We start from the raw sequence: 15,742 nt of genomic DNA on the forward strand, positions 1-15,742 counted from the left end.
TCATATTCTTTTCCATTATGGTTTATCACAGGATACTGAATATAGTTACCTGTGCTATACAGTAGGGCCTTGTTTATCCATTCTATATGTACCAGTTTGCATCTGCTAATTCCAAACTCCTAATCCAACCCTCTCTTACCCCCCACCCCCTTGGTAACCAGTCTATTCTCTATGTCCCTGATTCTATTTCTGTTTCATATATAGGTTCATTTGTGTCGGATTTACTTAAAAAAAATAAACCAAAAAACACACAAGACCAGCTCTCAAAGGGATAGCTGAGGAATTGTGCATGTGGGCTGGAGATTATATTTATTGTTAATTTTCTTAGGTGAGATGATGGTGGTGTGGCTCGATAACAGATTGTCCTCAATTTTGAAGTATTTAGGGATGAAGTATCAAAAATCTCTGCAACTCACTTTGAAATGGTCCAAGGGGGAAAAAAAACCATGTGCATGCATATATAGAGATAAAACAATGTGCCAAATATTACAATTAGTAAGTCTTAAAAAAATACTTTTGAAAAAAATTGAAAAGCCAAGTGTTTGCACAGAGAAGTGTGGCAACCACCCACTTCTCACACCCCACATATTGCATATATTTGCAAACTCAGTGCTAGTGAACATAACTTATTTGAACTCTCTTGCCCCCCAACCCCCAACAGTGACTAAAACCCTGCACATTGTCCCCTCTCCCCCACACCAGCTTCAAGAAGCTCATGACCCTGCTCTAAGGCTGGCAGCCACACAGATGTACTGTGGGACTTTCTGGGTGCCCACAGGTGGCCACAGCCATCATAAGCAATTTCCCATTCTGGAAAATGATGAAGCCCTGCCCTGAGCCAAGCTGTTGAGGAGCCACGTGGTATTTTTTGACCTGGGTAATACAAAGTAAATAAAATTGCTGAAGAAAACAAGGTCACTGAAACAGACAGCGTACTCTGAAGTCAATGCAAATCCAAGCCAATGTCAAAAGGTTTTTTTTTGCTATTGACTTCGTTATTCCTGTTCTTATTTTGTTTTTGAACTGAAAGTCATGAGACAGAGACAAAACCCAAGAAAGTAAAACAATTTTGAGGGCTGGAAGTCCTATCCTACCAAACCAAGACTTATCACAAAGCTACTGTATTTAAGGCAGTGTCACATGGGGCAGAGTAGACACTGGACTGTGGAACAAGAGGGAGAGCCCAAAACCTGCTTGCAAAGAAGCTGTTCAAAGATACCAGGACAAGTGGCTATCTATGTAGAAAAAGACAATTAGGTTCTTCTGTCACTTCTCCATCAAAAACAAGATAAATCCCAAGTGGATTAGATACATAAATGTAAAAAGCAGAACTTTAAAATGTTTAGAATATAGCAGAATGTCAGAATAAGGACGGATTTCATTTTTAAAAGATATCAAAAAACATAAAAGAAAAAGACCATTGGACTTTCACTTCTAGGAAGATGAAACAGATGTACTTCTCCTTAGTTTCCCACTAAATACAAGGGAAAATCCTAGATATTATATATATATAATAAACATGAGACTCTTAAACAGTCAAGAGAAGAAGGCAGAGCAGCTAGGGACCCCAGGATTCAAGGAATGACACAGCAGTGAGTTCCCTGGGTTTTCTTTTGCCTCATGTATACCAGAAGTGGGAGCTGAAGAAGCTGGCAACCCAGTAATGCCAACAGATGAAACAAAAAACGTCCTAACAAAAGTCTGCTCTCTTTATCCAAAGGAGCAAGAAGGGGGTAACCTAGCAAGACATAAAACATTTAGACAGTAACAGCTCTATTCTAGCAAAACACCACAGAAAAAACTGTGGCCCCACTCCCACCCATGCCGACAAAGGCCAAGTGGGGAGCCAAGACTTCCACCCTCATGAGGCTGTAACAAGGCACCCTAATATCGCCACTGGGGAGGGAGCTGGGACTTTCATCCTCACTGGCTAGTAACAATGCACCACCCTCTACCTCCAGCCCCTTGGTGTCAGTGGAAACCACATGGGGAACCTGGATTTCTATATTCCCACCCAAGCAATAAGAAGGAGTCTCTCCCCATCCCTGCTGGGATGGTGTCAGAGGAAGACTGGTGGAGAGTCAGAACTTTAACCATTGCTCAGCAGTCGAGAGGCCTAGGGAACTAGAATTCCCACCCTCAACCAGCAGTAACAAGGACTTCACCTGCCTTCAGGTGTCAACAAAGGCTAAGTGGGGAACCTGGGCTTCTACCTAAACTTCCCAGTAATCAGGCAGTGCCTCCTCTACCCCTCCTCTGCCACACAAGTGTCAAACAAAAGCCAGCTAAAACAGAATCTAGAGTTTCAGAAGAAAATACAAAATTGTTCAAGTTTCGATCAAAAATCACTCATCATGGGAATTCCCTGGCAGTCCAGTGGTTAGGACTTGGTGCTTTCACTGCCATAGGCCCGGGTTCAATCCATGGGTCAGGGAATTAAGATCCTGCAAGCCATGTGGTACAGCTCCCCCCCCCCGCAAAAAAAAATGCTGAAAAATCACTCATCATGCCAAGAACCAAGAAGATCCCAAACTGAATGAAAAAGAATGAAAAAAAGACAATCAACAGATGACAACTCCAAGATGAAAAAGATAGGTAGAAAGGAAAAGGTTGGGAAAAGATATATCATGCAAACAATAATTAAAAGAAAGCAAGAGGAGCTGTATTTATATCAGATAAAGTAGACTGAAGAAAAAAGAAAATTATCAAAGAGTGGTACATTATATAATGATAAAAGGGTCAATCCATCAAGAAGAATACTAATCCTAAATGTATATGCACCAAACAACAGAGTTGCAGAACCATGAGAAGCAAAAACTGATAGAACTGAAAGGAAAAATAAACAAATCAACAATTCTAGTTGGAAATGTCAACATCACTCTCTGAACAAATGATAGAACAACTAGAAAGAAAATCACCAAGGGTACAAAAGAACTAAAACATGCTATCAGTCAATATGATTTAATCAACATTTATGGAGCACTCCACCTGACAACAGAACATATATTCTTTTCAAATGTCCACAGAACATATACCCTGAGAGATCACATCTAGGGCCATGAAAAAAATCTCAACAAATTTAAAGGAACTGAAATAATACTGAAATGTTCTCCAACCCCAATGGAATCAAATTAGAAATCAGTAACACAAGCATAGTAAGAAAATCTCCAAAGGCTTGAAAACTATACAATGTACTTCTAAATAATTCCTGTGTCAGAGAGGAAGCCTCAAGGGAAATAAAATGTTACACTGAACTAAATATACATTTGTGGGGTTATAGTAAAATTTGTGGAACACAGCTAAAGCAGCTCTTAGGAGTGAATTTACAGCACTGAAACCACTAGAAAAAGAAGGAAAAGTCTCAAACCAATAATCTATGCTCCTACATCAAGAATCTCAAAAAAAAAAGAGCAAAATAAACCAAAAGCAAGCAGAAGGAAGGAAATAGTAAAGCGCAGAAATCAATAAAACTGAAAACAACAGAAAAAACTCAATAAAACAAAAAACTGGTTCTTTGAAAAGATTAATAAAATTGACAAATCTCTATAAACAAATTACCAATATCAGGACTGAGACGGGATATCACTACAGATCCTGCAGACGTCAAAAAGGATAGTAAGGAAATACTACCAAATAACTCACAGATTTTGATAATTCAAATGAAACAGACCAATTCCTCAAAATTTGTAATTTAAAAAATTTATAATTTAAAAACTCCCACAAAAAGAAATCTCTAGGCCCAGACAGCTTCACTAATAAATTCTACCAAATATTTAAAGAATTAACACCAATTCTACACAGTCTTTTCCAGAAAGCAGAAGGAAGAAACACTTGCCTATTCATTTTATGAAGCTAACATTACCCTGACACCAACATCAAAGACAATACCAAAAAAAAAAACAGAAAAGAAAATGCAGATGAACAGACACAAAAATTTTAACAAAACATTAAGAAACAGAATTTAGCAATATATAAAAAGAATTATATACCATAACCACGTAGCACTTATTTCAGGGTGCAAGGCCAGTTCAATATTTTAAAATCAATCAACGTAATCCACCATATTAACGGACTAAAGAACAAAAATCACATGATCATATTAATTAATGCAGAAAAAGTACCTAACAAAATTCAACACCCAGTCACGATAAACACTCTCAGAAACACAGGAACAGAGGACAACTTTCTCAATTTGATAAAGAGCATCTAATGGTGATAGACTGAATGCTTTCTCCTTAAGATCAGAAACAAGGCAAGGATGTCTGCTCTCACCACTGGTTGTTTTTGGTTTTTTTTTTTTTGGCTGCGTTGGGTCTTTGTGGCTGTCCATGGGCTTTCTCTAGTTGCGGTGGGGGAGGGGGGGCTGCTCTTTGTTGCAGTGCACAGGCTTCTCATTGCAGTGGCTTCTCTTGCTGTGGAGCACTGGCTATAGGCTTCAGTAATTGCAGCATGCAAGCTCAGTAACTGCAGCACAGTTGTGGCTTGCGGGCTCTAGAGAGCGGGCTCAGTAGTTGTGACACAGGGGCTTAGCTGCTCTGCAGTATGTGGGATCTTCCTGGACCAGGGATCTAACCCGTGTCCCCTGCATTGGCTGGTGGATTCTCAACCAGTGCACCACCAGGGAAGTCCCCTACCACTCTTATTTGACATAGTGCTGGAAGTTCTAGCCAGTGTAATAAGGCAAGAAAAGGAAACAAAAGGCATGTAGATGGTAAAGGAAAAAATAAAACTGTAGGGACTTAAAAATAAAACCGTGTGTCACAACTACTAAGCCTACGCTCCAGAGCCCGCGAGCCGCAACTACTGGGCCCACATGCTGCAACTACTGAAGCCCATGTGCTCTGGGGCCCTCATGACACAACTATTGAGCCTGTGTGCTGCAACTACTAAAGCCCACGCACCTAAAAGCCCATGCTCCGCGACAAGAGAAGCCACCGCAATAAGAAGCCCGTGTACCACAACAAAGAGTAGCCCCTGCTCTCCACAACTAGAAAAAGCCTGCACACGGCAACAAAGACCCAACACAGCCAAAAATAAATAAAGTTAAAAAAATAAAACTCTCCCTACTTGCAGATAACATAATTGTCTATGTAGAAAATCCCAAGGAATCCACAAAACAAACTCCTAGAACTAATAAGTTTGGCAAGGCCACAGGATATAAAACAAACATACAAAAATCAGTTGTAGGGCTTCCCTGGTGGTGCAGTGGTTAAGAATCCGCCTGCCAATGCAGGGGACACGGGTTCAAGCCCTGGTCCAGGAAGATCCCACATGCCGCGGAACAACTAAGCCCGTGCGCCACAACTACTGAGCCTGCGCTCTAGAGCCCACAAGCCACAACTGCTAAAGCCCGCACGCCTAGAGCCCGTGCTCAGCAACAAGAGAAGACACCACAATGAGAAGTCCACGCACCGCAACAAAGAGTAGCCCCCACTCGCCACAACTAGAGAAAGCCCACGTGCAGCAAGAAGGACCAAACTCAGCCAATAAATAAATAATAAATAAATTTATTTTTTTTTTTAATCAACTGTATTTCTTTCTTTCTTTTTTTTTTTTTGCGGTACGCGGGCCTCTCACTGCTGTGGCCTCTCCCGTTGCGGAGCACAGGTTCCAGACGCGCAGGCTCAGCGGCCATGGCTCACAGGCCTAGCCGCTCCGCGGCATGTGGGATCTTCCCGGACCGGGACACGAACCCGTGTCCCCTGCATCGGCAGGCAGACTCTCAACCACTGCGCCACCAGGGAAGCCCCTCAACTGTATTTCTGTATGCTAGAAATGAACATGCAGACACCAAATTTAAAAGATAATACCATTTAAATTGCTTTAAAAATGAAATATCTAGGTGTAGATCTAACAAAACATGTACAGAATTTGTATGCTGAAAACCATACAACACTGGTGAAAGAAATCAAAGATCTAAACAAATGGAAAGACATACTGTGTTAATGGATTGGAAAGCTCAACACAGTAAAGATGTCAATTCTCCCCAAATTGATATACAGGTTTGTAATAGGCTAAATAATGGCCGCCCAAAGATATCAGGTCATAATCCCTAAAATGTGCAAATGTACTTTACAAGGAAAGTCTTTGCAGGTGTGATTAAATTAAGAATCTTGACCTGGGGAGATGATTATAAATCCAATCACAATTCTCATTATAAGAGAGATGCAGAGAGAGATTATACACACACACAGATGGAGAAGGGGATGTGAAGCCTGAGGCACAGATTGGAGTGATGTGGCCATAAGCCAAGGAATGCCAAAGAATAGTGGCAGCCACCAGAGCTAGAGCAGACAAGGAATAGATTCTTCTCCAGAGTCCACAAAAGGAGCACAGCTCTTGCCAACACCTTAATTTTAGACTTCTGATCTCCAGAACTATGAGAGAATAATTGTGTGTGTTATTCTAAGCCACTAAAGTTGTAGTAATTTTTTACAGCAGCCCTAGAAAACTAATTCAAGGTTTAACGTAATTCCTATCAAAATCCCAGTAAGAATTTTTGTATATATAGACAAGATTATTCTAAAATTTATATTAGGACTTCCCTGGTGGCACAGTGGTTAAGAATCTGCCTGCCAGTGCAGGGGACACAGGTTTGATCCCTGTCCAGGAAGACCCCACACGCCGCGGAGCAGCTAAGCCCGTGAGCCACAACTACTGAGCCCGCATGCCACAACTGCTGAAGCCCGCGCACCTAGAGCCCGTGCTCTGCAACAAGAGAAGCCACCACAATGAGAAGCCGGCACACCACAACGAAGAGTAGCCCCCACTTGCCGCAACTAAAGAAAGTCCGCGTGCAGCAATGAAGACCCAATGTAACCAAAATAATTAACTAATTAATTTAGAAAAATTTATATGGAAAGGCAAAGGAACTAAAATAGTTGTAATGACTACCAAATGTAAAATAGCTAGTGGGAAGCAGCTGCATAGCACAGGGAGATCAGCTCAGTACTTTGTGACCACCTAGAGGGGTGGGATAGGGAGGGTGGGAGGGGATATGGGGATGTGTGTATCCATGTAGCTGATTCACTTTGTTGTGCTGCAGAGGCTAATGCAGCATTGTGAAGCAATTATGCTCCAATAAAGATGTTAAAAATAAAATAAAATAAAATAGCTGTGATGAGAAAACAGCTATTTTAATTTGCTGCCTAGGCATTTCCCAGAGTCTGGACATTGCAATAAGGATCTGAGCTTAAGATTCCCACCATAAATTCCCACTTTGCTTTTCCTGGGGCATCTTTTAAAATATCCACTTAGAGTTGAGCCCCTGAAAAATAAGGGACCTCTGCCCCGACCACCATGTAAGTAATAGGTGCTCTCTATCTCCTGCTCGTTTGTGACCTGAGACAGATGACTGCCCTTCCCCTGGCTCACTGCCCACCCCCCTATTTCTGGGATCTGTAAGTAATAGACCTTGTGAGTTTAGTTCCTTTGTGTGGGTGGATTGGAACTGCACCTTCAATCAAAATGACCCTATGGTCTTCACTTCCCCAAACTGGGAACTCAGATGCTGAGGGAGCTACCTGCTGATCTCATGTGGATGGCTTGTGCCCCCTCATTCAGCAGGTCATAATCTGCATATTCTTAGATTTAATACACCAGCTCCAGCTTCTCAACACAATAACAATTTTGAACAAGAAGAATAAAGAGGAATTAGGGACTTCCCTGGTAGCACAGTGGTTAAGACTCCATGCTCCCAGTGCAGGGGGCCTGGGTTCAAGCCCTGGTCAGGGAACTAGATCCCACGCATGCCGCAACTAAGAGTTTGCATGCCACAACTAAGGAGCTGGCAAGCCGCAACTAAGGAGCCCATAAGCCGCAACTAAGGAGCCCGCCTGCCACAACTAAGACCTGGCACAACCAAATAAATAAATTTTTAAAAATAAAAGAAAAATAAAGAGGAATTATTCTACCTAATATCGACTTAGAGAGCTAAGTAATCAAGACTGTATTGGTGGGGACTTCCCTGGTGGGTCCAGTGCTAAAGAATCCACCTTCCAATGTGGGGGATATTCGTTCAATCCCTGGTTTGGGAACTAAGATCCCACATGCCGTGGGGCAACTAAGCCCACGTGCCACAACTATTGAGCTCTTACGCCTCAACGGGAGAGCCCACATGCCGCAAACTACAGATCCCACGCGCTCTGCAGCCCATGTGCCCTGGAGCCCCCATGCCACAACTAGAGAGAAGGCCAAGTGCCACAACTAGAGAAACCTGAGACCACGTGCTGTAACAAAAAGATCCTGCATGCCTCAACAAAGATCCCGTGTGCTGCAACTAAGACCCGACGCAGCCAAAAAAAAAAATAAGGAAAATAAATATTTTAAAAAAAGAGACTGTATTGGTGGAGGGACAAACACATAAATCAATGGCACAGAATACAGAATCCAGAAATAGACCTAAACAAGAATGCTCAACTGATTTTTGATAAAGGTACAAAGCAATTAAATGGGGGAGAAACAAATGGTACAACAAATGGTACAACCATTTTCAACAAATGGTACAAACCAGATGTCCCTTCAACAGATGAATGGTTAAACTATGGTACATCCATACCATGGAATACTAGTGAGCAATAAAAAGGAATGAACTTTTGAATTGACACACTCAACAATTTGGACGAACCTCAAGGGAATTATGTGGTGTGAAAAATGTTAATCCCAAATGGTTACACAGTATATGATTTCATTTATATAACATTAATTTTTAAATTAATTAATTATTTTAAAATTTTCGCCACAGGGCTTCCCTGCTGGCACAGTGGTTAAGAATCCGCCTGCCGGGCTTCCCTGGTGGCACAGTGGTTGAGAGTCCGCCTGCCGATGCAGGGGACATGGGTTCGTGCCCTGGTCCAGGAAGGTCCCACATACCGTGGAGTGGCTGGGCCCGTGAGCCATGGCTGCTGAGGCTGCGTGTCCGGAGCCTGTGCTCCACAATGGGAGAGGCCACAACAGTGAGAGGCCCACGTACCGCAAAAAAAAAAAAAAAAAAAAAAAGAATCCGCCTGCCTATGCAGGGGTCTCGGGTTCAAGCCCTGGTCCAGGAAGATCCCACATGCTGCAGAGCAACTAAGCCTGTGTGCCACAACTACTGAGCCTGCACTCTAGAGCCTGCAAGCCAAAACTGCTGAGCCCATGCACCACAACTACTGAAGCCCACATGCCTAGAGCCCGCGCTCCGCAACGAGAAGCCCGCGCACCACAACGAAGAGTAGCCCCTGCTCGCCTCAACTAGAGAAAGCCCGCGCACAGCAACAAAGACCCAACGCGGCCAAAAATAAATAAATTTATTTAAAAAAATTTTTTTTTGGCCACACTGCACAGCATGCAGGATCTTACTTCCCTGACCAGGGATTGAACTCGTGTCCCCTGCAGTGGAAGCTCGGATCCTTAACCACTGGAACACCAGGGAAGTCCCCATTTATATAACACTCTTGAAGTGACAAAATTATAGAAACAGAGAACAGATTAGTGGTTGCCAGGAATTAAAGAGGAAGTTAGGACATGAGGGGAAGATGTGGCTATGAAAGGGCAACGTGACAGATCCTTGTGGTGATGAAGATGTTCTGTATTTTGATAGTATCAATGTCAATATCCTGGTTGTGATATTGTACTATTATTTAAGATGTTATCACGGGGGGAAACTGGGTAAAGGGCATACAGGATCTCTCAGTATTATTTTTAACAACTGCATGTGAATCCACAATTATTTCCAAAAAAATGTTTTAACCTAAAAAGAAAGATAAATTTGAATTAGAATTTTAAATTTCTGTACAATAAAGGATACCATAAAGAAAATAAAAAGGACCAACCACAGCCTGGGAGAGAGCTTTTTCAGTGCATATGATAGCTAAAGGATCCCTATCAAAATATATCAAGTGCCCTAAAACAGTAAAAATGGGTTGAAGAGATAACAAACAAGTAATTCACAGAAAAGAAAACCTGAAAGCAATAAACATACAAAAAGATGCTCAACCTCACTAGTAATCAAGGAAAGAAAATTAAAGCAACATGAAAAACACTTTTTCCCACCAGACTTGCCAGCAGTGTTAAGTGCCACACTTCTCAAGCGGGACACCAAATGATCACGGACTTAGAAGCTGAGGTCCTGCAGGCAACAGTTCCACTTAACTCCCAGTGACCTTTGTGAGGTCCTCTACCAGGAAAGGCAAGGAAGGAAACACCCAGCTCTTCAACGCCTGGTGTTCTCTGTATCCTGGGTGGAGGTCTTCTCCTCAGATCCTTATAAACTGCCCCCAAATTTAAGTTTTTTCTTCAAGCCCTTTTCTGTTTTGTTTTTTTTTAATATCTCCCATTTTTTTAATTGTCTGTGCTTTTGTACCCCTTTTATAGTTTATCACTTAATTTTTTAAATATTCTAGGTCTTTTGTTTTATACTATCTTAAATTGTAACTTTATTGTTTTCTTCACTGTTGCAATAGTACCTTCTATAACTTTTCCTTTCTTATACATATTGACTATTATTTAGTGAATGGCTCAGCTCAACCAACACTCCACAAGACTAAGTTGTAGAAGGGAAGGGCAGGAAAGCACCTGTTGCAATCACTGATGTATGCCAAGCACACACGTAATAAATGAATGGAGAGGATACAGGACATTTTTTTTTTTTGCAGTACACAGGCCTCTCATTGCTGTGGCCTCTCCCGCCGCAGAGCACAGGCTCCGGACACGCAAGCCCAGCGGCCATGGCTCACAGGCCCAGCCGCTCCGCGGCACGCAGGATCCTCCCGGACCGGGGCACGAACCCGTGTACCCTGCATCGGCAGGCGGACTCTCAACCACTGCGCCACCAGGGAAGCCCCATTTTTTTTTTTTTTAATCTTCTTCTGATACCCTTACTCTTCTGTGTACTTACTTTTCTACTTATTAGATCCAGTTGATCTTTTGCTTTTCTAATCTGATTCTCCATTTAAAAATTCTCAGCTTATTTGAAAACAGCAACAGTATGAGACACACCCTGTCCTACCAGGAACATAAGCTCAGTGTGCTATCTGTGGACATATGACGACACGGGGTATCTGTTTCATGGGCATGACTAAGTGCTCTGCATTTAGCAAGCAGGCATTGTCCAGGGCACAACTCCAACTGCTGCTATGTGTTGGTTTTCCATGTTCTGGGAAGAAAAGATCTTTTTGCAAACTGGCAAAAAGCAGCCTTGTGTCTTTCTAATACTGGCTTCCTATAAACAACGGTCACATCTCCCTATGCTAGGAACTTGTCAGGCTGCATCCAAACACCACTATTAGGACGTCCCTTTGGAAGGCTTTCCACATAGGCTCATACTCACACACTTGGTCATCCAGAGATGGAGGCACTACAGAGATCCTCCTCCTCAGTTTTCAGAACCAAGGCCTAAAGAGAGGTAACACTCAACCATGGTCACACAGAGCCTGTGGCCAGAAGATGGTGGGAGGAGAAGGTGCTGAGGAACCAGAGAAAAGACTATGTCAAAAGTCTTCCTGACACAGCCATTCATTTCAACACTGCACATGCACACTCACATTATACCCTCTGGAATACCAGCAAGTGCTAAGGGTAGCCCAAGAATATGTCTCAGCTGAACTCACCACTGTTTGGCTGATTGACACTGCTGAAGCTCTCCTGCTGAGAAATGGGTAGTGGGAATGGGTAACTCATTCCTCTGTGCCAGTCCCCAGGGCAATGTCTGCCACTAAGTCTGAGCTCGGCACTGCTCCAGACCCCAGCAAAAGCCAACTCTGTGAAGAGGGACCTTCCCAGAGCCTTGGTGAAGCCCCTGGCGTTCTGAACACCTGCTCAACAAGCCATGGCATACAATGTGAAAAATGGGCATACTTCCTTTCTCCAACTGTGATACTGGGGACTCTTCAGTGATGGGCAGAAATAAAAAGCCAAGTTTTCAGCAGTGCCTAAAAGGTGGTGCTCTTTGTAAAACAAAATACATAAAATCTGCCCTGGAGGCAGGTATATTTAAAGTTTACCAGATCAGGGCTTCCCTGGTGGCGCAGTGGTTGAGAAGCCGCCTGCCAATGCAAGGGACTTGGGTTTGAGCCCTGGTCCGGGAAGATCCCACATGCCGCAGAGCACCTAAGCCCATGCGCCACAACTACTGAGCCTGCGTTCCAGAGCCCCCGAGCCACAACTACTGAAGCCCAAGCGCCTGCAGTCCGTGCTCTGCAACAAAAGAAGCCACCACAATGAGAAGCCCGTGCACTGCAACAAAGAGTAGCCCCCGCTTGAACGAAGACCCAACGCAGCCAAAAATAAACAAATAAAATAAATAAGTTTATAAAAAATAAATAAATAAAGTTTACCAGATCAATCGGCAGGGACACAACCAGAGACTCAAAAGCATTATACAGTGGTAGGTGGGGACCCCAGACATCTGAGGAAAGAATCCTTCCGGGCTCCTTCCTGTCACTAATCCCTATCTATATGCAAATGAAGCACGTTTGGGGTTGGGGCGGGGAGAGGAAAGGCATGCGAGCGCCTTGTGACTCTACCCTGTCCAGACAGACTTGGATCCCTGGGAACTAGAAGATTCCCTCTGGAATTCCAGCCCCAGGAGAGAAGTAGCTCTGTTCCAGCACTGGCTACCTCCCAGAGCTAATGAGTGCCGCATGCATGGAGGAGGCTCAGTCAATAAAACTTTCCACTCAAAAAACACGTGGAACAAATGCATACACGACACTAACTCAATTTATAGTAAACTTAACACTTCCTCAGGTGCAGAAAAACCTACAGAGACTGAAACTTTAAAGTATCTTAACTAAAAACTCTGAAAGAATGGCTCCCTACTAGTTTTTATTCTCTAAGAATGAAGGAAAAGTTGTGGGATTCAACCCATTATTAACCATACAAAACGAAGGAGAGGCAGCCCAGCCCACCACTCACAGGAACCCCTAAATCTCTAATAGCTATATTACCTAAAAATAGTATTTAAACTGTCAAACTGCTACAATTCACGATGTAATTAAAACACTTAAGGAAAATGGGATTTTCTTCTTAAAACAAAACTAATAAAATTCCATGACCTTGTTTTAAATGGTCAAAAGGAATAATCTTAACTGAAACAATCACTTTAGGTTCCATCTAGCAAAAAGGCTTTTGTCCAGACACTCAGAAGTTAAAAGTAAATGTTAAATGTCAGTCTAATATTAATCTAAAAATTCTAGAGGGTTAACCGGTTTAAAACTGCTCAATCTGATGGCCAACAGGATGTACTCAACACAATGGAAAACAATAGTGTGAAGTCATTGTTTACTTGGGCTTCAAACACCAAAAAGACAGGCAGATTGCTCTGCTTTGAGTTTAAAACAGGACTTTTTCACACCTTGGGGTCAGATGAGGAAGGTGTTGAGCCAAGTCACTGGTGAAGATGCAAGGTGTCACCCTAAATTCGTTCACTGCTCAGGAGGCAGATGAGGTTTCCCTGACATAAAGCAAGTTCCTCTCTGGCCTGTGTTCTGTGGGAGTATCATCAGAGGTGTGGGGGCAGCCTGGCGAAGACACCATCAGGGAGCTTGGGAACCCACCAAGAGACCAGGGCCACATACACAGCAAGATATTTAAAAGTAAAAATATGTGGAAGAAAAAAATTACCACCTGTGAGAAACAAGCACTACTCAACAGTCTATCAAACACAAAAGCTATTTGAATGCTTTTCTCACTTGGAAAACTCTTGGAAACTCTCAGTTATCACAGATACGAAAAGCAGAGGTCCCAGAAGAGCAATGATTTCTGCTGACGGTGGTTTGGTTTTCTCAACAAAGGCAGGAAGGAAGTTAAGGCTTTACCTGGGTACAAACTCACTCAGGTGCAAACACATCCTAGAGGAAGGGAAGAAAGACAAGGTTCAGAAGCCAGGGCTGAAAAGCCATTTCTCCACTGGACCGTAGTTTTTAGCCTGAGTAGATTTTTAACATCTTATGTGATAAAGCTCACTGAAAAACAGTTCCTTCTACACTCCACCGAACTCCATATGCTGCTGTTAAACATTACTCAGTACTCAACTGCACACTTAAAACAGTTAAGATGGTTATGTTTTATGTTGTTTTGTTTACCACAATTTTTTTAAAGTGTAATGGTTAAGGAGGCATATTTTACGTTATGTATATTTTACTACAATTATAAATATTTTTTTAAAACCCACATTACTCAAGTGTCACACCAATTAGACTTCGGAAAAAACTTATAAGGCTTAAGTCCAGTCTTCTAATCATCGATGCCCAGGTAGGGCACTGAGGCTGGAAAAGGATAAACTGAGCCCAAAGACAAGGACCAGGCCTAACTGTCCATTTGGCTGCAGCAGCTGGACTTGGAGGTGGGGTGGAAGTAGGGGAGTAAGTGTGAGAGGTGGGTGGCCAGACTCAGCAGAATACAAGTGGGAATGAGTTACTACATTTGCATACCCTTGTGGCATCCAAGAACCCAATTAAAGTAAATTACAATTATCTCAAGAGAGCCCAACAACAGTTAACACTTCAGTGTATATTTACCGACTACCTACCGGGTACTAGGTGTGAAGCTTCATTTGCTATGCGTGTAGTCTTCCCAAATTTCATACAAAAATAGTCAATTAAGATTTACATACATTACTAAATCATAAAACACAAGAGGTAATAAACTAAATACTTATGTAAGTGTTTTCCAAGTACGTGCTTCCTAGAAAATAAAAGTTGCGTTCTGACTCCCCAAACTTCCTCTGGCTCTCCAACACCTTCTTCATCTCAGTACGAAGGTAGAGTTGGGACTACACTGTGAGGGCAGAATGGTCAATTATCTGTCGGGTCAAGGCTGGACGCCAAGGGTTGCCCAGAGAGGAAAGGAGAGAGGGGTCTGACGCCACATATGCTCTGCTGCCCTCTTCCCCAACTGATGCCTAGCACCAAGCAGGCACTCAGATATCAGGGAATAGCAACAGGGTTTCCCCTAAATCCCCAAAATGATTCACCAAGCACAAAGCAAATAATCATCTGATTTCACACTTTGAAGTTAAAAGCTGAGCTTTCTGATATTTTTTCCATTATACTACAAAAGACTAAAAATAAGTACCACAGCTCAAAACTAATATGCTAATCTGACTTGAATGAATTAAGGTTAGAAAAAGATTGTTGACTGCTGGCCTTCCTGACCTAACTGGCTAATCAGACTCTAGAAAAGAGGAATGAGATGAAATACTGGGGTGGCCACAGCCACTCCCAGCTCCCTACTCAGGCCCCCCATTACTGCAGCCCTTGATCCTGCCAGCAACCTCACAATACAGGCCTCAGGAGCCAGACAGGGGTATCCTGTCTCACGGTGACTGGGAGCTCTTGCACTTTCACTGTAAGGTGCCATTGTTCTGAGTGTTTATCTAGGCAAATACTAGCCTTCAGTGTTTAAAGCTGTGACCTGCTTTTGGCCACATTCTTTTTGGGGCCACATTCTTAAGGCCCGACCATCAAGAACATTTCAACCATGCCAGAAATTGCCAGATCAACAAACCTTGTTTATAGAAGGACAAGACACAACTAGCACCCACTCCCTTTGCTCAGACTTTCTTGCTAGCAGAATTCCTTCCCTCCCACATATGGCTCTGATTCGCCCTTCTACCTACCTCAGCCTTGCTACAGCTGCAAAATCTAAATAATCGTAAATTTCTCTGGTAGGTTTTAGGGCTGTGTTTCCAAAGGCTGGAGCAAAAGGGCCAAAAGATGGCCTTGCAGACTCTTGGAACCCCTGCTCTGCAAAGCCACAGCCA

The 15,742-nt window shown here is 42.9% G+C and overlaps 1 protein-coding gene across 3 annotated transcripts in view; it reads right to left on the bottom strand.

The window, feature by feature from the left end:
* DAG1 (dystroglycan 1) overlaps positions 1 to 15,742 on the bottom strand; it is a 64,135-nt gene that overhangs the window by 19,950 nt on the left and 28,443 nt on the right. The gene's annotated exons all lie outside the window — the stretch shown is intronic.

Source organism: Leucopleurus acutus, assembly GCF_964270905.1.
Source record: "Leucopleurus acutus genome assembly, chromosome: 10".
In the NCBI taxonomy this organism is placed as follows: Eukaryota; Metazoa; Chordata; class Mammalia; order Artiodactyla; family Delphinidae; genus Leucopleurus; species Leucopleurus acutus.